The sequence below is a fragment of the Pongo abelii genome, chromosome 6, assembly GCF_028885655.2.
Source record: "Pongo abelii isolate AG06213 chromosome 6, NHGRI_mPonAbe1-v2.0_pri, whole genome shotgun sequence".
In the NCBI taxonomy this organism is placed as follows: domain Eukaryota; kingdom Metazoa; phylum Chordata; class Mammalia; order Primates; family Hominidae; genus Pongo; species Pongo abelii.
This window is the reverse complement of record NC_071991.2, coordinates 88140277-88162332: the sequence shown is the minus strand read 5'-3', so window position 1 is coordinate 88162332 and position 22056 is coordinate 88140277. Positions and strand designations below refer to the sequence as shown.

The following is a 22056-nucleotide window of genomic DNA, read 5'->3' as shown; positions in this document are numbered from 1 at the left end:
AGGGAAAATAGTATAAAACTAATCACAGGAGGAAAAGCAAAGGACAAGAATACTGAAAATATGAGGCTACTTTTTTATCTACATTTTCTAACTGTAAAGATAAATTACTTGCTAAAAGTTATTTTCTTTCTTGGGGTTTCTTTAAAGATAATTATATATATTATTTTTATGCTGGTAGTATTAACTATAGATGATTCTGTAGTACCAAATACAGATGATTTATGTTCACAGAGTGTTTGCTAAACAATTGATTTAGTTACTGTAGATTGTTTTACATTATATAACACTTTAGTTTAAATAATTGACTAAAATATTTAAAGAATTAATGCAACATTCAAGATATAAAAGGGGTATGTTGAAAAGCTGTTTTCTGCAGATATTGAACTCCCTTGTCTGGAGGCAGCCATGTTGATGATTTATTGGGCTCCTTTCATAGACAGACTATGCATATAAAAGCATATATATTTGTTCTTAAAAATTACAAATGGTGGCCAGGCATGGTGGCTAATGTCTGTAATCCTAGCACTCTGAGAGGCCAAGGTGAGCAAATCGCTTTAGCCCAGGAGTTCCAGACAAGCCTGGGCAACATGGTGAGACCCTGTCTCTACAAAAAACACAAAAACTAGCCAGGTGTGATGGCACATGCCTGTAGTCCCAGTTACTCGGGAGAATGAGGTGGGAGGATCACTTGAGTCTGGGAGGTTGAGGCTGCAGTGAGCCATACTCGTGCCACTGCACTCAAGCCTGGGTGACAGAGCAAGACCCTGTCTCAAAAACAGCAACAGCAATAAAAATATAAGTGGAAGCCTACTAGTCACATTCTTCTACACCTTCCTTCTTTTCACTTAACACTGTAACTTAGAGATCATTCACAATAGAGTGGTCAAGGCAGTCCTATATCAAACTGCACGCACCCATGCCCACCTCCTTCACTTCCTCCCCTTTACTCTGCTCTCCATTATTTCCATGGCACTCATTACTTTCCGACATACTGTCCTTTATTTATTTATTACATTTAGTGTTTTTCTTTCCTCTGGAACTCAAGAGCCATGAGCACGAAAATATTTTGGGGTCATTTTCACCCTACTGTATATGTACCACTTACAATGATGACCGGCACATAGTAGGGTCTCAATAAATGTGTTGAATGAGTGAATGAATGGTTTGAAGGGAAAATGATGGACTGGTAGAAATCTATAAAATAAGTATGCAGATATATAAGATCTTTGAAACCATTCATGTCAAAAACGTATTGGTTAAACCAGTGCTTCCCTAGCTAAAGCAGAATGCTCAAGTAACTGCCTCTACTGATTGCCAGTTTGTGCTTAAATTTGTTCAGAAAAGGCCAGATGCCTCCAGCTACTTTATCTCTTGCTGTTCCCAGGGTTCTGCTTTTTTTTCAGACTCCTTTTTAATCTATAACGTTTTCATTTAATTACTTCTTTCCCAACTCCATATCTCCTATGTCTGTAATAGCATTCTGTGAAAATATAATAGAGTTCCTAAGCCCTTATTTTTTGGAAAGGATCTCTGTAGTAAGATATTGCTTACTAGGTCCCAGGAGTCAGCTGTTATAAACAGTCTGTGGAAGAATGTGCAGCGTTCATTATATAGAAGGAAGTGGAGACTTCCCTCTTCACATAACAGAACTGTACAGCAGCTGCCGAAAGAGTTTTGATGCCTCAGATCTGTCATCTTATTTTGCGTGTGTAATGACTACAGAAAAGAGGGTGTGGACATGTACTATCAATTAGTGTTAAGTAAAAAAAAAAAAAAATTTAACAGTAAAAAAAGGAAGTGAAGAAAAACAAAATAAATAGCTATTCTACCAGTCCTCTTTAGATATCTGCTTTGGTTGGGCTGTTGGCTATTTGGGAATAGTCTTAATTTGTGCTTTCTTGAATTTTGTATAGCAGTGATTATATCATAGATTTTACACATGAGAAAGGCCACACAGGAAAGAATCTTTAGAAGCAGGGGGAGGTAGGTTATAAATTTTTATTCAAATGTGAATTCATTAAAACCCCAAATCAGAACTATTTTAACATTGAAATTAAATCCTGGGCCATTCCTAACTTTATGACTATTCCACAAGAAGATTGTTCATAAGCAAGAGAAGTATCTTAATTGAACACTAGAAATTTAAATACAGAAATTTGTCAAATCTTGTCAAAATCCATTGGCTAGAAATAAAGGATTATTATTGTCAGTGGTTGACTTCTGTCAGCCCTGGTGCCCCCTTTTCCTCCTCAAAGAGTAAAGCTTCACTTGTCTAGAGGGAAGGAAGCCAAGGAAAGGACACGAGAAATCCAAAAAGATTCAGTCAAGTTCGTGGACTTCAATCTAGGTATGCCCTCAGGACTCTAAGAAATGCTTTAGTTAATTCTAAGAAGTCTAGTTTTCAGCCTCCTGTGCCTGAAAGGAACAGAGGAAAAAGACAGGAAAACTCTAAAAAGCAGACTCAAGGACTCCAAATACAATTGTCTAGGATAACTTACTGTATGAGTAAAACAATCAGGAAATACTGAGGAAATTACCATATATGTCATACCAGAATTAATTTTTATATTGATCACCCTTTATGACCAGAAAAAAACAAAATTGTTTAGTCTACATCAATAATATAAGAAATGGTGTAAAAATAATCTTAATAGCATTTTGATCTCAAATGATTGTAAAGTAATAAAAAATCTAATGTCAGTTTTTGATACTGATCTTTTTTATCCACCTTCCTTCTCACTTAGATGCTACTCATATGGTCACAGCATCCACCTTTTCCTTACTAACAGCTGCCCCATTTTCATTTCAAACGTCTCGTTTTCTGATCATTCTCTCTTATCCGTCCAGCTCACTTACCCTGCTTATCCCCCTCTTGCAAGTTACCAACCTTATAAAGTCTTCTAATCCCATGCCTTTGTTATTTATTTTTTATATTCATCATATTCATCACATTCTCTTTCACTTCCTTCTTACTAGCTGTGATTTCACATACTGTTATGACGATTTTCTTAACAGATGTTTCTTGATTACCTTGGCCATCTCTTTGCCACTTCCTTGCCTGGCAAAATTTCAACACTAGTTATATTGAAGTGACTGCCTACTTTGCATCTTCACCCAAGCAGCTAAATGTTACTGGAGAAAATAAAATAATTGTTGCTAGCTTTAGTTATTTCAAAACCATGACCACAAATGTCAGGGCATATTACACTTAGTGGCATCCTACTATATCTGTGGAGCATATTCCATTTCTAACTCTCTGGAATGATTTCTTAAACCTCTTCTAGTTCCTTTACTCACGCACTCACTCACTCACTCACTCACTCACTCACTCACGGGTTATGATCCCACCATAATCTAATTTTCCCACCTCTAGTTCTACCAGCTCACTATATTCATGCCCACATACTCTTCCAACTCTCATTGCTCTAAGGCTATTCCCTCCTGATGTGCTTTGGATTCCCACCCCATACCATCATAAAGAATTCACTCCTCCAGGCCAGATGCAGTGGCTCATGCTTGTGATCCTAGCACTTTGGGACACAGAGGTGGGTGGGTCACTTGAGGTTAGGATTTCTAGACCAGCCTGGCCAACATGGTGAAACCTTGCCTCCACTAAAAATACAAAAATTAGCCTGACATGGTGGCGTACGCCTGTGATCCCAGCTTCTTGGATGGCTGAGGCAGTAGAATTGCTTGAACCTGGGAGGTGGAGGCTGAAGTGAGCAGAGACTGTGCCACTGCTCCAGCCTGGGTGACAGAGAGAGAATCTGTCTAAACAACAACAACAACAACAACAATTCACTCTTCCAATTTCCGTCACTTTTTCAGTTGTCAGTTCATTCCTTTCCACTGGGCCATATCCAACGTTGTGCCACAGTGACTTAATGCATCAACCTTGAACATTCTATCACAGGATGTTTGCCTGTTGCGGTTGCTATTGCTTCTGCTTGGAAAGCTCTTTGCTCAGATCTACTAGTGACTACCTCATTGTTCTGGTTTCAGCTAAACTTCCCCTACTAGTGGCCTTTACTAGTCTTCTTAGTTCAAAGTAGCTCTTTCCTCCACCACTTTTCAAGCAGGCCCTATATGTCTCATTACACAATTTTATTTTTTTTTCATATTATGAAAGTATCTTATTTTTTATTGATGTGTTCATGTTTTGTTTTGTTTCATTTTTCACTTGAGTATAAGCTTCTTGATAGTAGGGACTGTCTCTTCTTTATTATTGTAGAACATGCCTGGCATACAATAATAGATATTTAATAAATATTAATAGACCGATGGATTGACTATTTAAAGGTAGTAATGTCAATGATTTGGACGATTTGGGCTGGGCATTGTGGCTCACACCTGTAATCCCAGCACTTTGGGAGGCTGAGATGGGCTGATCACTTGAGGTTAGGAGTTCAAGATCAGCCTGGCCAACATGGTGAAACCCCGTCTCTACTAAAAATACAAAAATTAGCCCAGCATGGTGGTGGGCACCTATAGTCCCAGCTGCTAGGGAGGCTGAGGCAGGAGAATTGCTTGAACCTGAGAGGCAGAGGTTGCAGTGAGCTGAGATCGTGCCACTGCACTCCAGCCTGGGCAACAGAGTGAGACTCTGTCTAAAAAAATTAAAAAATAAAATAAAATAAAATAATTTGGAAGATTTTGTTCCCCAACAGTGCTGAATAGAATATGTGTTATTGTAATTATTGTATTTACTCCTTTAGACAAACCTATTTCTATAAGGGTAGTGAATAATTATAATACAACACTACTACTAATAAAAGTGCTTATATAGAACTTCCTGTATGCCAGACACTCTTCTGAACACTTTATAAATATTAATTTATTTAAGCAACAGCCTTGTGAAGCAGGTATGATTATAAATGCAAAAAATATTGAGTCATGTTTATCTTACATGAATTCCTTCAGCAGCCTCTCATGTGTAAGTGGTACTTTCCACAAGAAGGAACAATTATTTATAGGAAGTATTAGGAAATCTGGGCACTACCATTGATTGCGGATTTACCAAGAACTATGCTAGGCATTGTGGGAGCTACCTAAGAAGAATAAAACAGAATCCTTCCTAGAAAGACATAGTATTCTTCTGTGTATAATAGTACATCTCAGAAGGACTATACATCTATAAAGCACTGCATAATATCACTAAATACAATGAACAGATAGATTGATAAAATATTTACACCTTTGCATGTATACTTCTGATTTTTGGATGACAATATGCTTTCTATTTTGAAGACATGGAAATATTTATGAAGTTGGATGTGTGGATAAAGGCCACACTATCATACATTGGCCCCTAGCTTTAAAAATCTTAAGATATGTGAAAAGTGTTGGATCAAAAAATGAATATCCATATTTGGGCATCATGCGGTCTGCCCTTTCTGAAGAATGTGACTGCCAGTATTAGTGGCTGTTCCTAGTTCAGATGCCATTTTTTCCTTTGTGTTACATTAAATCTTTTCTCCAATTATTTTAGGTTAATTGTAAACATAAAAACATTCGTTTAGAAGAATTAGCTACATGCCGGTAGATGAACTATAAATTATTTAAAACACAAAGAGTTAATTTAAGCATAAATATAGACAACATATTTTAAACCCTTCAGTAATATCTCCAGTATGGGTTGGGTGATACTTAGCCTATTTCGCTAGAGAATTGGGAACACCCTTAGGCAGTTGTGACTAAAGGGATGTCTGTATTTATCTTGTTTTTATACCCTAGAGTGACCCACACCCTTCGGTGCTGGTCTAGACACATCTGATTTCAGAGGTAATTGCTGGGAATTCCTGGTTTGTGTCTATAATTTCTCAGAGTTAAACCCCTAAAATACTTTAACTTTCTGTCTTAGCTACAGATTATACCAACTCCATTTTTATTCTGTAGCTACATATGTTCCCTATGATTTTTGTACAGATCTACAAATGTCAGTAATTATGTGCAGTTTTAAAAAATAGTATTATCTACTAATAGTGTTGTCAATTGAGAAAAATAATGAGACCAGTCTTAATCATTTTAGGAGATTTATTTGCCAAAGTTAAGGACAAGCCCTGGAGACAGGTCTATGCCTTTCTCCGAAGATGATTTTGCGGGCTTTAAATTTAAAGAGGTAAGGGAGGGATATTGGGAAGTACACAATTTTCTTTTTTCTTTTCTTTGAGATAGAGTCTTACTCCGTCTTACTCGGATGCCCAGCCTAGAGTGCAGTGGTGTGATCTTGGCTTACTGAAACCTCCACCTCCCGGGTTCAAGTGATTCTCATGCCTCAGCCTGCTAAGTAGCTGGGATGACAGACGTGCACCACCATGCCAGGCTAATTTTTGTATTTTTAGTAGAGACAGGGTTTTGCCATGTTGGCCAGGCTGGTGTCTAACTCCTGGGCTCATATGATCTGCCTGCCTTGGTCTCCTAAAGTGCTGAGATTACAGGCAAGAGCCACTGTGCCTAGCCAAGAAGTACACATTTTTTCATGTAGGAGATGAGTAGGGGGAAAATAGTCATTCATGGCTTTGTCTGGTTCTGTGAATCTGCATTTTTACATAAGGTAACATAGATAGGGCAGGGTTCAAGGAATCTGCATTTTTACGTAAGATAACAAACACAAATGGGGCAGGGGAACAATCAGATATGCATTTGTGCCAGGTGAGCAGAGGGGTAAATGCATCTGTAAAGATAAGCTATCAGTTTACATTGCCTTGGTGAATTTTAACAGAAATGCTTTAGGGTAAACATCTTGGAGCTCATTAGGAATTTCCTGTGGGCAAAATATGAGGGAGGTGTGTAGTTTTTCATCTTGTAGCCATCTTATTTGGGAACCAAAAAGGGGAGGCAGGTTTGCATGACCCAGTTCCCAGCTTGACTTTTCCCTTTGGGTTAATGCGTTTGGGGTCTCAAGATTTATTTCCCTTTTACACTGGCTGTAAGAAAAATAAGTGCTTTGTGCTTTGTGTTGGATCATCTTTTAGTAAAGTTTCGGTAGCTAGAATATGTGGGAGTTTAGGAATCTTTGTTATAGTAGGTTAAATTGTGTCCCTCAAAAAGAAATGTCTAAGCACTAACCCTTGGTAGCTGTGAATGTGACCTGATTTGGAAACAGGGTCTTTGCAGATGTTACTAGTTAAGGATTTTGAGATGAAATAATTCTGTATGTAAAGTGGCCCTAAATCCAATAAGTGGTGTCCTTATAAGAGAAAGGAGAGGGAAATTTGAGATACAGAGACATAGAGAAAAGGCCATGTGAAGACAGAGTCAGAGGTTAGATTTTTGTAGCCCCAAGGCAAAGAATGTCAAGGCTTGCTGGCAGACACCGAAAAGTTGGAGTGAGGCATGGGAGAGATTGCCCCTCCAAGCTTCCAGAGGGAGCCAACCCTGAAGGCATCTTGATTTTGGACTTCTGGCCTCTAAAACTGTAAGAGAATAAATTTTTGTTGTTTTAAGCCACCAATTTTGTGGTAATTTGTTACAGTAGCTTTAGGAAGTGAATATACCTGGTTATAGGTGAGGAAATAACAAGTTCCGGCTTAAGTAATGCCATGAAGATGCTCTCCTATTACTGACCATTGTATCCTTTATGGTTATTTTCTGTCATATATCATCAAATGTGTCACGCATCTGAGCCCAAGCTAAGCCATCATATCCCCTGTAAGCTCCATATATATATCCAGATGGCCTGAAGCAACTGAAGATCCACAAAAGAAGTGGGAATAGCCTTAACTGATGACATTCCACCATTGTGATTTGTTCCTGCCCCACCCTAACTGATAAGATATATTCTGCACCCCCCACCCTTAAGAAGGTACTTTGTAATATTCTCCCCGCCCTTGCGAATGTACTTTGTATGCCTATCCCAAACCTATAAGAACTAATGATAATCCCACCACCCTTTGCTGGCTCCTTTTTCGGACTCAGCCCACCTGCGCCCAGGTGAAATAAACAGCCTTGTTGCTCACACAAACCCTGTTTGGTGGACTCTCTTCACACGGATGTGCATGACAAAATGTACACTTTGGCTGTGTTAAGGATTATTTCTCTCACCCTTTATAGTAAAAACAACTCAGAAACAACTAAATAAATAAAGACTAATCTGCACTTCTGTGGTTTTGCTTTTTAAATACTCCATGTGTGCTTTACATATAAACTTACTATAAAATTCCTATTGTTATCATATGTTTAGTAATATTTTAATGAACAATGACCAACTTAGGATTTTGGTAAAACTAAAATCTTTTTTTTTGTGGAAAATCTGGAGCCTTCTAGAGAAGTTTTAATGAAAGTAGTGCAGAGAGAAAACATGCTTAGCAACATGATCTTAGAGACCTGAGATTGCTATTTGAACATTATGGGTTTTCAGGACACAGAGAGAAAACCATGTTGTGCTGGGATAACTGAAGGAACTCCCCTACACCCGTTTTTCTCCAGGGCTCTTCTGGGAGTCAGTTTTATGGTGAATTTATTGAATGTTACTTCTCAGAGTGTATCAGAGATTCTTCACATTCGTGGACTTTAATCTTCCCCTTGTCAGCTGCAGCCACAGTTCTATTTCTGCGCTCTCTGAATTCTCAGTGGTCTTAATAGTTCTAGAAAGTGAAAGCTTGTGTTCATTTTGTCAGTAATCACAGTTGGTGAACAGTAATTATAGTTGTAGTTTTTCTAAAAGGTACAACCAAGAGTTCTTAATCTGGAGTCTGTGTATTCAGATGTGGGGGGAGGGGAATATTTATTAAGCTCAAACTGAAAATGAGAATTTCTTCCAACTATAAAAGTAGGCTCTAAACCACAGAGCCATGGAGTACTACATTGTGTTAGTATATACCTGTGACTCTGTCACACTAGAAACCTCTACTGATTTTTTAAAATTTCCTCACAGGGTATAGTTGTCTTGAAATATTATACATGCTAATTACCATACTGAAATTATAGTAGTTATTTAATATATTAACAAAGAATTTGCATATTATTATATAAGAAAACTTTCCTTTAAGACTCTGATAGCTGTATTTAAATTGCTTTTCAATTACAATTTAAATTAATTATTTTGTTGCTTTTGTAAACCTATTTTATGCATTTCTAAGCATTATTCCGAGGACTCCATAGGCTTCACCAGACTGCCAAAGAGGTTTATGGCACAGAAAAACTTAAGAACTTTTGCCTTAGTTCTTAGACAGAACGACAACTAAGATCTGAGGGCAGTAAATCATTTACTCATTCAGAAGACTGGGTTATTTAGCACATTTCCTTTCAAGGGCATAAGTGAATGACAATAAGTAATGTTTCCATTTTCCAAAATGAGCCAAGCTTTCGTTGTTTTTTTTTTAATTACTTTACATTTTATTTGTATTATATGTAACAACTCTTTTGCTATCACATTGAACAAAACTTATTAGCTTTTCTGCCAAAGAGTGCACTAGGTTATAATCATCAATCATTGGCAGCTGTCAATTTTGGTTTTGCATGTGTGAAAATCTTTACTCTGCCTTTCTCATATATTGACCTACTGTATTTGATTTGTCACTGGAAATGAAAAGAAGCATGCTACCCTCAGAATGTTAGCGCTGGAAGGCACAAAGTCATTTTATAAGACAAGAGAGGCAATAGAGGAAGGAAGATCATGTAGAAAGTGTCATGGAATTTCCTTTACGGAAATGAAAGTGCTCTGTATTTGTATTACTGTGCTTTTCATAATGGCAAATGATTCTGCTGATGGAATGGCTTTCTGAGTGTATAGGTGTGGCTGGATTAACTCTGATATGTCATGTAATTGCACTCCTTATGTTCAAGGCAAGCAAAGCTGATTATTTTTGCCTCTCTTTAGGGCTAACGACTGCAGAATGCTCTTTCTTTTATGAACTAGTTTTTTAAAACTACCAGTAATAAAATCTATGTACATATTTACATATGAATGTTTGAGTAGCAGAATCATGTTCATTCAACAACATTTGTTAAATGCTGACTATCTGCTAGGCATGTGCTGTGGACTGTTGGTTTACAAGCTAACACTATCAGCCTTCTCAATAGACCCGTTTTGTAACTTTACAGAGAGGCTGGAAGACATCGTGCTGTCAACTATGTTCTTCTCCAAACCAGATTTTCCTCCTCAGGATCACTTTCCTCCTCAGATCCCCTTCCAGAATCCTGTTTCTACCAATTTTACTCTCTTTTAAGCATTTTCAAACTCTGGGTTCACTGGTCCTTTCTCCTGAAACCCCCTATTGCCACAATCAGATCTCCAATATCAAAAAAAGGAAAAAGAAAAAAACAAAAAAGCTTACGGTCAGTCCTCTCTTTTCTGCTTTTCTTCTCCTAATTTATTTGAAAGACTTCTCCTTTCTAATCCGATGTTCTCTCTCATCAAGCTACTGAAAATGCTCAGTCATTTTTCAATTGTGAATTTTGTTGACTATTCTCAAACTTAATTTTCCGACCTCTCTGAGGTGCTTAAAACAGTGACCACACTCTCCATATATAACTCCTTAACATCACCAGTGTGTGCTGTCCTGATCTCCTCTGCTTTTTGTGTGGGTTTTTAGTTGTATTTCCACCATCTATTTATTCCTAAACGTGGACCCTCCTCAAGGGTTTGTTTTTGTCTTTCTTTTCCTCTCTTGGTACAGACTTAAGCTCATGTCAACTGTCGGCCCATTGAACAAATCGCATATCTGTACTTTGAGTCTTCTTTCCTCCTGGGCTGATAGACATTTTCACCAATGCTAGGCAGATGCCTCCTTATTTATACCAGTCCTCCTCCTAATTTCAGGTTTTAGTTACTGGTCTTATCATGCTTCTAGTCATCAGGCCCCAGACTTGGGACAGTTATCTTTGACTCTTTCTCCCACTATCTCACATAATTGTTCACTGAGTTTATCCAGTCTACATTCTCAGCATTTTCCATTCTGTTTTCTCTTTCTAATTGTACAGCCTTTTCTTTGTCAAGCCTCATTCTCATTCCTGATTCCTCTTATCTGTCCTTTCCCTGTTCCCTCCCAATCCTATTCTATCCTATACACTACTCCCTGGTTTATTTTCCAAACACACTGTTAAGACTAGTCTGGAAAAACAAACAACAAACAAACAAACAAAACTGCCAACAAATCTACTGTTCCTGTACCAAGCACATGCATACCTCATTTGAAACCCAGGCCTTGAAACTACTCTCTTTCCTCCAGTGGAGCAGAATGGGGAGGAGTTTTGAGGGTTTGCAGCTATCGACAACAGGTATAGAAAATAACCTCCTCTACTTTCCTCCCTTCCTCTTTCACTTTTTTTTTTCCTTTTGGCCACTGTATCCTAGTGAATGGGCTAATATTAACTGGTCCTATACAGATTTTTTTTTTTCCTTTTGGCCACTGTATCCTAGTGAATGGGCTAATATTAACTGGTCCTATACAGATTCTAAAATGTTAGTATTTAAGACCCTGGCTTTAACTAAGGGAAACCAACTAAAGCTAGATGAAAGGAAATGAGACACAGTGCTAAGAATGTAGTTACATATCAAAGGATGGGAACAGGGACTGCAAAGTCACTGAGTACTCTTCTTGCGTTTGCTCCTTGATTTTCTTGTGTTTTTGCTTCACCCTTCTCTCTGTGGACTCTTTCTCTAACATTTGTTCTTAGGGTGGAATGTAGCCATTCATAGCTCCTAAATTCACAAGCTTTATTTCCTGGAATATGGAGAGACAAACTCTCCATATCTCAGTACCAATTCCCAAAGTCTTTCTTTAGAAAATCTGATTTTTTTTTTTTTATCTTGGTTCAGTGTATACTTGAGCCCCAATTACCAGACGCCTGAGTGGAGATGTTATGTGGTACAACTTGGCTGCCCAGGCTGGGCATCCCTGAAAGATGACAGGGAGGGTGATTTTCAGTGAAAGGAGAGGAGGCTAATAGTTTGTGAGTTGAGAGGAGTTTCCAAAATAGGTTCATTCAAAACTAGGGCTCTGATATGGTTTAGATCTATGTCCCCACCCAAATCTCATGTTGAAATGTAATCCTCAATGTTGGAAATGGGGCCTGGTGGGAGGTGATTGGATTATGGGGTTGGTTTCTCATAGTATAACACCATCCCATCTTGTTGATGTAGTCACATTTGTGAGTTCTCGTGAAATCTGGTTGTTTAAAAGTGTGTGGTACCTCTCCCACTCTCTCTTGCTCCTGCTCTGGCCCTGTAAGATGTATTTGCTTCCCCTTCGCCTTCTGCCATGATTGAAAGTTTCCTGATGCCTCCCCAGAGGTTGAGCAGAAGCCACTATGCATCCTGCACAACCTACAGAACTATGAGTCAATTAAACCTCTTTTCTTTATAAATTACCCAGTTTCAGGTATTTCTTTATAGCAATGTGAGAACAGATGAATACAGGCTTCATGGTGGGGTAACAGAGAAAAACTGACTCCCCTACTTACTAGCTATGTGGCTTGGGGCAAGTCACTGAACTTGACTAATACTTCACGTGATTACTGGAGGAATCAAATGAGATTATATTATGAAAATATACTAGGTAAATGGAAGAGAACTATGCAATAGATGTTTATTGTTATTATTGACATACTTGGTCAGTCTGGTAAGATACCTCTAAGAACATGGGAATGAGGAAATTAAGAATTTTCTCTTTATAGATAAATTGTAAAATTAGTCCTTGTGAAGGGCAGGAAGACTTCTAGGCCAGCAAGATTGACCTCTTTTATTTTTGAATATTTTAACTTATCTAATAAGTGAATGTACCAATCAGAAAGGGGATGAGTCAGACTGAAATCTTGATTGATGATAGATTCAATCAATCATAACTCCAATGCTACTTCCTTCAAGAACTCTCTGATTATTTAATCAACAGTAGCCTCTGTTTCTGAACTCCTATGTAATTTGTTAAACTCCTTGTCCAACTGTCATACTAAAAAAAATGTCATTAGCAGGCTTGGATTGACAGAAAGACAAGACATAAATACCCTTTGAGTACATAAAATGCATTTTACTCATAGTAAGAATGCAGTAGAAAACACTGTTTTGATAAATGATAGCAAGATCAGCAGCATCATCTGAGACAAATATTCAAACTTCCTATGACTTTATCTAGCCAGGGGTTACACAATTATGAGCACAGATTACAAGTCCTTCTGCAAGTGTAACTTGTCCCCTTCCGTGCCCAATGCTTATGTATAAGGCTAGAGAAGTCTTATACATTGTCTAGTCTGCATATGTGCTTGGTACTTTTTCACTTGGTCCAGGTATACCTCTTCAACCTCAGCATTATTTGATGAAACAATACAATTGTGGCAGTACATTCGTTCATTACTCTGAGACTCTTGAGACTAATTCAGCTGATCCAACCACATTCTTGAACTCAGGGCTGTAGAAGCAGAGTAGGCATCAGTATCCCAGAATTCTCTGGATTCACACTAAGAAGCTCCTAAACCATCTAAAAGGTTTTCCCCTAGAATTCTTAAAGCACTTTAACAAAAACATAGAGCCTTGTAATATTCATTGGTGTGCTATTTCCCTCATAGATTATAAATTTATGGAAAGAAGAGATTATACTTTATTTATTTTTAAATCTTCCATATGCCCAGCATAAAGCCTTGTGTATAGCTATAAAAACAAAAATTATTAACAAATAAATCTTCATTATTAATATGTAAAACATGGATACCTACTTAATCCTTTTGCCTTTCCTATTTTCTAAAGAACAAGACTTGTTCTAAAGAACAAGACTCCTACTTGTTCTTTAAAAAACTTTGATCATTTATCACCTTGTGTGTGACATCTTCCTGACATTCTGCAAGAAGCTAGTCATCACCCTCTCCCACCGTATCCTCAATGGCACTTTAGACACAGCTTTACAAGGACTGTTTTAACTGTGTTGGAATAATGTGTTCTTCACCAGACTGTGAATGTATCTAAGGCTTGGACCATGATTTATTCATTTTTGTGGTCCTTTCCAGTGGTGACAAGTAGGGCATGGCATTGAGACTGTTCATCATAAGTGCTTATTTAAGGAATGAGTCCCTAGGTGCTCCCTTTCCCATGAGTGCGTGGTATTGTAATGGAACCTACAGTGGTGTGATTAGTATATCCTCTTATGTAGAAAAGCAACATAACAGTGGGTAAAAATATGGGCTCCAGAACTACATTAGTTGGGTTGAATTCTGGATCTGCTACTTACTAGCTGTGTGACTGGGGTAAGTTACTTAGCTTCTCTGTGCCTCAGTTTCTTTGACTGTGAAATGGAATATTAACATATCACAGAGTTGTACTAAATGAGATATTTGCAAGGTTCCCAGTAGATGTTGGCAATTATTATTAGAGAATTTTTCAGTACATGGCTACTGAATTTAGCAAATTGGGGAAAAAGAAAAGAATGGAATCAGGTATTTTGCCTCATTTTAAGAATGACTTTACCTATTTTTTCCTTTCATTAGTTTCCTCACATGTTTTTACCTTTCCCTTCCTCTTCTTACTTTTCTAATCCTGTTCTATTTCTTCCTCTTAAATTGAGTGGGAGGAGGTGTTAGTGATAATCAGTGTCAGAATTGGAAGTTGAAAAAGCAATCGTTCTTGGAAGTCACTAGATTAAGCAGAGTAGACTATAGTAATAATAAGAATTTGATATATAGGAGTCATTTGGAAAGGATTCCTGGATGTGGGCCTAAAAGGTTTCAGGAGGAGTATCCAAAAATTAAAGGAATATGAATTGGCCAAGAGATGAAATACATTTGATATCTTTTACCCTTGTTGGCTATTTCATCATTCTTTACTTAAAGCAAATGAAATGCCACTAACATTTTGGATAAGCTATACTTCCTTAACTAAGGGAAACCAACTAAAGCTAGATGAAAGGAAAGAATCCAGGGCTCCAAAGCTGCGATTCCCTTATTTATAAAAAGGTTTATACTTCGAGGTGTGCACTATAAATCTTCTTCATCTTTTGATTTTTATGTTAATCCTAAAATCTCTTTTGGCAAAATTTTAACTTCTTTGTGTTGATTGTAATTTGATCATTGGTAGTTACATAAAATATGATGTAGCCAGGGCTGTTTGCATTGCTTTGTCCTTGGAATTCTAGGTATATTTGACTGTCTCTCTTTAACTACTTGTAGTACAGTCATTGTATACCATAGACCAGAACTACAGAATTCTTGAATAGAAACTTTTTTTTTTTTGCCATTTTTGTCTAGAAATTCATTTTGGTACTAGAAGAGGACAGTGCGAAAATATGCCCTCTTTAATGCCTTTAGCTTAACCAGGTTAGTTCATTACAAAAACAGATATTCACGTAGTTAGCCTAAATTTTAAGTGTGTTTCCTCATCCCTTAAGTAATACTGTGTTTCCTATATAATCAATTATTTGGGAAATCAAGAGGGCTGAGGTAGAATACAAGGGTGGCTATCATGCGATTATGTTTGGATGAGGTCGATTTCAAGTCTGGAACTAAGACTGATATGCTAAATGCATTATTCAAGCACTGGGAAAAAAGCCTAAAGTTAAAAAAAATTAAAGTAAATCTTATATGAAGTAACTTTGTGCTTAGTAAGTAGAGTGTTTGCTTTGGAGAATAAGATGAACATGAGAGAGAAGCATATATACTATGGTAATTGGAAGCTGCAACAAAACTATCCACACATGACTGGAAATAGATTCTGATGACACATTAGCCTCAAAGGTGAAGCTTGAGTGGCTTCTAAGGCCATCAAAACTCAAGGGTAAGGGAGCATACTTATTTACAGTGTTCTTTTATTAAAGATGCTGAAGGGATGGCTCACAAGGTCAATGTGAGACACATTTTAAATGAACTGCTCTCCTGGTTTTCTTCAAGGCCCTGCTTACAAACTATGCCTCATTTAACAGAGGCACCCAAATCAAATGTTCTTGTTTTCTTTAGTTTTTTCAGAATATCCAAGCAGAAATTGTTGAGCAAATCTTTCATTTTCATATTTTCTGGAATAGTGTATTTATTTAATTATTTAAAGGGATATATTGTTTCTTTTAACTTTTATTTTAGGTTCAGGGGTACATGTTCAGGCTTGTTATATAGGTAAACTTGTGTCTGTACATAGGGGGTTTGATGTACAGATTATTTTACCACCCAGGTATTAATATTAAGCATAGTACCCAATAGGTATATTTTTTTCTGATCCTCTACTTCCTTCCACCTTCCACCCTCGAGTAGGCCCCAGTATCTGCTGTTCCCCTAAAAGATATTTTAAAATTAGTTTTAACTGCCCAATTTGAGTAGATTGGTAGATTTTTGCCACAAAATTCAATATATCAACTCTGGAATTTGTAAAAATATCAGTCTGTTTATGGATACATGTTCATTATGGAGAACTTTACCAGTGGTAAGGTGATGGGGCGTATGGAAACTTTCATCCAGTAAGAGATTGAGAGGGTGTTTCTGTTTTCTCTGGTTATTCCCTATGACCACAAAAATCAGGAAGTGGTGATGAATAACAGATTCAAAGATCTAAATAACTAAATTTTACTTGACTTAACAAACTATAAAATATGGTACCTGCTTATGAATCAAAAGTTCAGATGAAGAACGAGAAGGTATGAATTCAAAAGAACTTCTATTTAATACCTTTTTAAAATTTGTTTTTAAATTGTGGCAAAATACACGTAACAAATTTACCATTTTAATTGTTTTTAAGTGTACAGATGAATGGCACTAAGTTCATGCACATTGTTGTACAACCTTCACCACCATCCATCTCCAGAACTCTTATTTAATACTGTTTTTTGAGGTGAAAGTTCTCTGTCTCTAATTCAACCCATCAATTATGAAAATCAAAGAGCAGAGCTACCTTAAGGAATATAAGAAATGGGAATCATGACTAAAGATAGAACTTGCAGACATACATTTGGCATGAGTAGAAAAAGATGAACAGGCAGGTCCACCATATTTCAAGGGATCTCATGCTATAAGTACTATTTATATACAAATACACTTAATCTGGCCTGGCATCTGATGTCCGTACAAAATGTCAACGCCTAAAACCTTGGAATATGTTTAATTGTCAAGGATTAAATCAGATGCTGTGCTGTGTGCTGCTTTGGCCACAAATTGGATAAAAGGGCAGGGGTTGTTATTTCTGTTCTGGGGCTCGGCTCTTCTTAGCTCCCAGAGGTTTAATGACCCCCTCTTGCTATAACCTCATGCCTCCCATGTCCATAATAGGCAGAAGAACTTTAGGTCATAGAGAGGCCTTTACTTTCCCATGTTCTGCATGGTCAGAAAAGTGCTGAGAATGGTGAATAGTTGACACCAGGATTACAGATCAGGGTAGTCTAATGAAGTTGGAAATATGCAAGAAGGTCTGGAAGAGTCTCTGTTTCCCTTCATACCAAGCTAGAGTTTTGATGGCAGTGGCTGCTGCCATGATGCCCATGGGCTGCAGCAGGGAATCATGGATAGGGGTGCACACTCCATGGAGCCAGTGAGAGCCCTGCCCCTTCTGAATTGGGATGGGAGCTCCCCATGCTTCTGCAGCCACCCAAACTGCAGCTGCAGACCCAGGCCTCCTGCTCTAGGGAGCAAGCAGTAGCTCCACCCAGGAGGGACTGCAGCTGAGGATCGAGCCTCCCTGTGCTCTTGTGGGAGTTGGGAACAGGCAGGATCTGCTTTCCCTGGTGCAGCTGCAGCCGCCCCACCTGTGGCTGCAGACCTGGGCCTCCCACTCCAGGAAGCAGGCAGGAGTCTGGGACAAGCTCGGGAGCCCTGCCCCTTCCAAGTTGGCTGGGCAGGAGCTCCTGGGTGCAGCTGCGGCCTGCAGCCTGCACCGTCGGGGACCGCAGAAAGGGCCCTCAACTTCTTGCAAGCTCGAGGGTGTCTGCTCCCACTGCTGGCCTCTCTCCACTCCCCAGGCACCTGCTCCGATCTTGGAGCGGGAGTCAGGGCCAATGTCAGGGGCCATGAATGACAGCAGGGGGCAGGTTGATTCCTGGCTGGAAGGGGGCAGGTCCCTAGTAAGGCCCCACCTTCAGGCTAGGGAGGGCCTGAAGGCTGGGAGCCAGGCTGCCAGTCCTGCAGACTAGAGTGGGGACTCCTGCCTCTTCTGGGCCCACCCGTGGCCGCTCATGGACCAATCTGAGCACTTCCTCCCCTCTGAGGCCCATAAAAGCACTGGGCTCAGCCAGAGCAGGGCAGAGGATGGTCAGAGAATGAAGACGGCAGAGAAAGGACAGGACAGGACGACCAGGTGCAGAGAGGAGTGCCTTCTCTGCTTATAGCTAGAGAGGATGGGAGGACTAGCAGAGGAGACCTGCCTGCAGAGAGGAGCTACCCTCCAGGGCCACCTCTCTGCAGAGAGCTGAACACTCTACTGGACAACCTGCCTACAGAGAGGAGCTACCCATTCCTCTGAGCTGTTCTAACACTAAATAAAACTGTTGTTCTTCACCCTTCACTTGTATTGTACTTCATTCTTCCTGGACACAGGACAAGAACTTGGGCAAAGGCACCACGGCCACACAGAGGTTTCCAGCTAGAAACATCAACACTCAACACTCCAGAGATCCCGTAACAGTTTGATGCTAGTACTATAGGGCAGAACTGAGCTTAAGATTGGCTGGAAATGAGAAGAGCAGATATTTTCCCCCAAGTAATTGTCTCATTGTAAGAATTGGTTACATAGTATTTTCAAAATTGTAGGTCATGATGGTGAAATTAATAATAGATTACTGCAAACATTTTAACAAACTGAAATAGAAGAGAGTAGAAAACATCATGAGTACTGCTTCATGAAACTTTCTTAGTTGTATGTATGTGTGGGTGTGGATATGGGTATTGTAAGTGGGTGTTTGTGTGCAATGGAACATTTATTTTTTACTAAGAGTCACTGAGAAAAAACTTTAAATCCACTGAGGTCAGGAACCACTTGCTTCTAATTTTTACAGAGTCTAATTTCCCCAAGGTATTAACTAACATCTGGGTGTAATTAAAGTATATCTGTATAATTTTTTCTCAGCATACTTCTGGTTACAAATAATTCTTGTTAACTCAAGCTAATAATAGAGCATGAGCCAGTATGTGGGAATGGTAATTCACTACTAAAAATAGCTAGTATTTACCATATTGCCCAGTTTTGTTCTAAGAGTATTATATGTATTGATCCTTACTACAATTCTTTGGGATAGGAAACATTATCATCCCCATTTTACAGATGGAAAAATGGAGGCCTTGAGATCTTAAGTAAATTGTCCAAGTTGACATAACTGGTAAGTGGCCAGATGGGATTCCAACCCAAGCATCTGACTTCAGAGTTCATGACCTTGACCACTACACTGTGCCACCTTTCACTATACTAAACAGAAGTATTTTGTAAACAAAAAAATTTTACATTGATAACATCACACTATAGACTTGAGTCTTTGGTAACATCTGGTTCAAGTGATTGAAATAATGTTATCACTGTCCTTTTCTGGTAATTCCATTTTAGAAAATATTTGCCTTGTTCCTTAATCATCAGTGTGGTAAAAAGATGCAGTGTGACCACTGTCTAAAGTTAGGCTAGCTTATAGTTCATTTTCCTGGATGTGAAGAGAAACAGTATCCATGAACACTGGATAGTGTTTATTAAACAAGCTAATTTTTAGTTTGAAGTCTCAGTTAGATGTTTTCTGTTGGCAAGTCTCTGCATACTGGGGTCCAGAGAGTGACTATGCCATTCTTTCAACCACAAAACAGGTAAGGGGTATTGCATGCCACTTTTCTGGCATTTTACTGTCTTAAGACTTAAACAATCAAACAAAGTAGAGTTAGAATTAAACATGAACTATTTGAAGCGATCTGCCTTAGATGGCTGAATTATTTTGAATAGTAAATGTTGTATCATTTACAAACAAGGCCTCATTATTATCCTCAGGACTTATTATTTCTTGTTGCTCCAGAAGACGTCCAACTGCCAATGTCTGCATCGGTGTGCCTGAGGTCTGTTCCTGAACCACTCTGGCTGCTCCTGTGCAGTTGGCCAGAATTGCTCAGGTGTTAACAATCTTGAAACAGTCCTTCAATCACTAATAAGACTCATATATAAATATCTCAGTTTCCTCATTCCTAGGATTACATGGATTAATTCTGAAACATAATTTATAATTTCCCTGCCAGATTAAATTCCAATAACCCAGTATGGCAGGTGGTTGTGGTGAATTATAAACTAACCACAAATTCTCCTCCTGCCTGTCATGTGATATTGCAGATGCCCCATCAAAACATACAGTACATTTCCTCAACCTTGAATCCAGATGGACTTGCTTTGTTCATGGGGAGATTAGCAAACATGACCCAATCAGAGACTTGAAAAGTGCTTGCCTGTTGGGGCTTGTTTTCTGGAACCTGAGACTGCCCCCTAAAGGAGTCCAAGCTAGCCTGTTGGAGGATGAGAGATGGAGACTGAGAGACCAGCTATTCCAACTAAAGCCACCTAGACCAACCATTAGACATGCGCCTGGCCATTGAAGACAAGTAGACCTGGTAGAGTGTCCAGCTGAATGTAGATATCAGCTGAGACAGTCCAGATAGGAAGAACTACCTGACTCACAGAAGTGAGAGAGACTATACATGTTTGTTTTTAAAGTCAGTAAGTGATGGAGTGGTTTGTTATGCAGCAGAAACTAACCAACACATTTGCTTGCCAGCTTACTCCCCATTGGTTGCCTTCCTTTCCCTGTATCTCTTTCCTACTCTGCTACTGGAGTTTCCTGAACCTCCCAAATAAATGTTCACTTAAATCCTTGCCTCAGGATCTGTTTCTTGGGGGACCCAAGCTAAAATAGTCTTTAATTATTTTTTATACTCACTGAAGTCTTTTTCCTTAAGAATTCTCTGTAGAAATTGTGAGCTGTTAAGAGACACTGAACAAGAAATAGAGCAAAAACAGGCTTCCTCTTTGAACAACTCTGCAGTGGTCAGCTTTGACAAGCTCACAGGTTGGAATGTTCTCTCCTAGAATGTCATACTCTCTAATTCCCCTAAATCAGAGTGTATTGTATGCCATTTGTTCTTCTCCAGCACAATAGTAAAAATCCTTTATAAGCCATTAGATCTGGGAAAATTTGTCTTCCTAGGCTTAAGTGAAAGTGCAGATTTGATCACATTCCTATTTGCAATGAATGAGGAAAAGGTGGCTATTTCCATGAAGCTTCACTATGATTCCCTTCTTCTTTAACCAATTTATGTTCAGTGAGATTTGAATGAAAAAGAGAAATTTAGAGAGAAATTTAAAGAGAAGTTTATAAGCTTAGCAGTGGTTTTATGAATCAATGAAACACAGTTTCCTTTGGATTTTTTCTAGGTAGCAAAAACAGAAAACAGAGTTATTGTAACTAGATTGCCAGAAAGCAGAAAATTTACCAGGTAAAGTTGCAAAGAAATACTACTTGTTTTTGATATCATGGTGTGTGTTCGTGTGTGTGTGTATTGGGGAGCAGGAAAGCTTGGGATAGTGAGAAATAAAAGAAAGGAAGATACACTTACAGGACAGATATATTCATTAACTTGCAGATATATTGATTTTATAAATCCTTTAATACAAGCAAAATAATTTTAAATGTGGTTATGTGAATCAAATTTTTCCAAATCTTTGCTTTTTCACAAACTGTGTGGTGATTAAATGAACCTAATAATGTAACTCTTAAAATATTTATTACCATACATCAAAAATTAGTGTAGGGATTAAAATTATCAATGCTTCTAAAACCTGTTCTGTTTATGCCACTTCACAAAGAGCACTATTTACCAGAGGTACAGTCTCCTGTTCTTGATTATTTATGCTACGAGCATCTTTCTCCAGAGAACTTTCGTATTTGCTTGATGTATGACTTTGGGACTATTAATATTACTTTGGCTTCCCATTGTAGCCCTCTGACACTGCTTCACTGTAAGAGTGGTTGTTATTTATTATCATTTCAAGGTAGCAAGATAGGACTATATCTCTAAGAAGTATCACACAAATTATTCTCTGTCATTGCAATGAATAGTTGCTTTCTTTTCAATCTTCTGGGGCACACAAAGTACATTTTCTTTTGCATATAGTTTCAAAATATATAGCATTTTTATTAAAAG

At 38.4% G+C, this 22056-nt stretch overlaps 1 long non-coding RNA gene across 3 annotated transcripts in view; it reads left to right on the top strand.

The window, feature by feature from the left end:
• Positions 1-289: 289 nt before the first annotated feature.
• Positions 290-22056, top strand: part of LOC112134302 (uncharacterized) — an 85918-nt gene continuing 64151 nt past the window's right edge. For 2 of the 3 annotated variants that reach the window (XR_010140890.1, XR_008527141.1), the window contains exon 1: positions 290-21348. This is a non-coding gene — a long non-coding RNA (uncharacterized LOC112134302). The remainder of the gene's footprint in view (positions 21349-22056) is intronic. The other variant, XR_010140891.1, reaches the window with a different exon arrangement.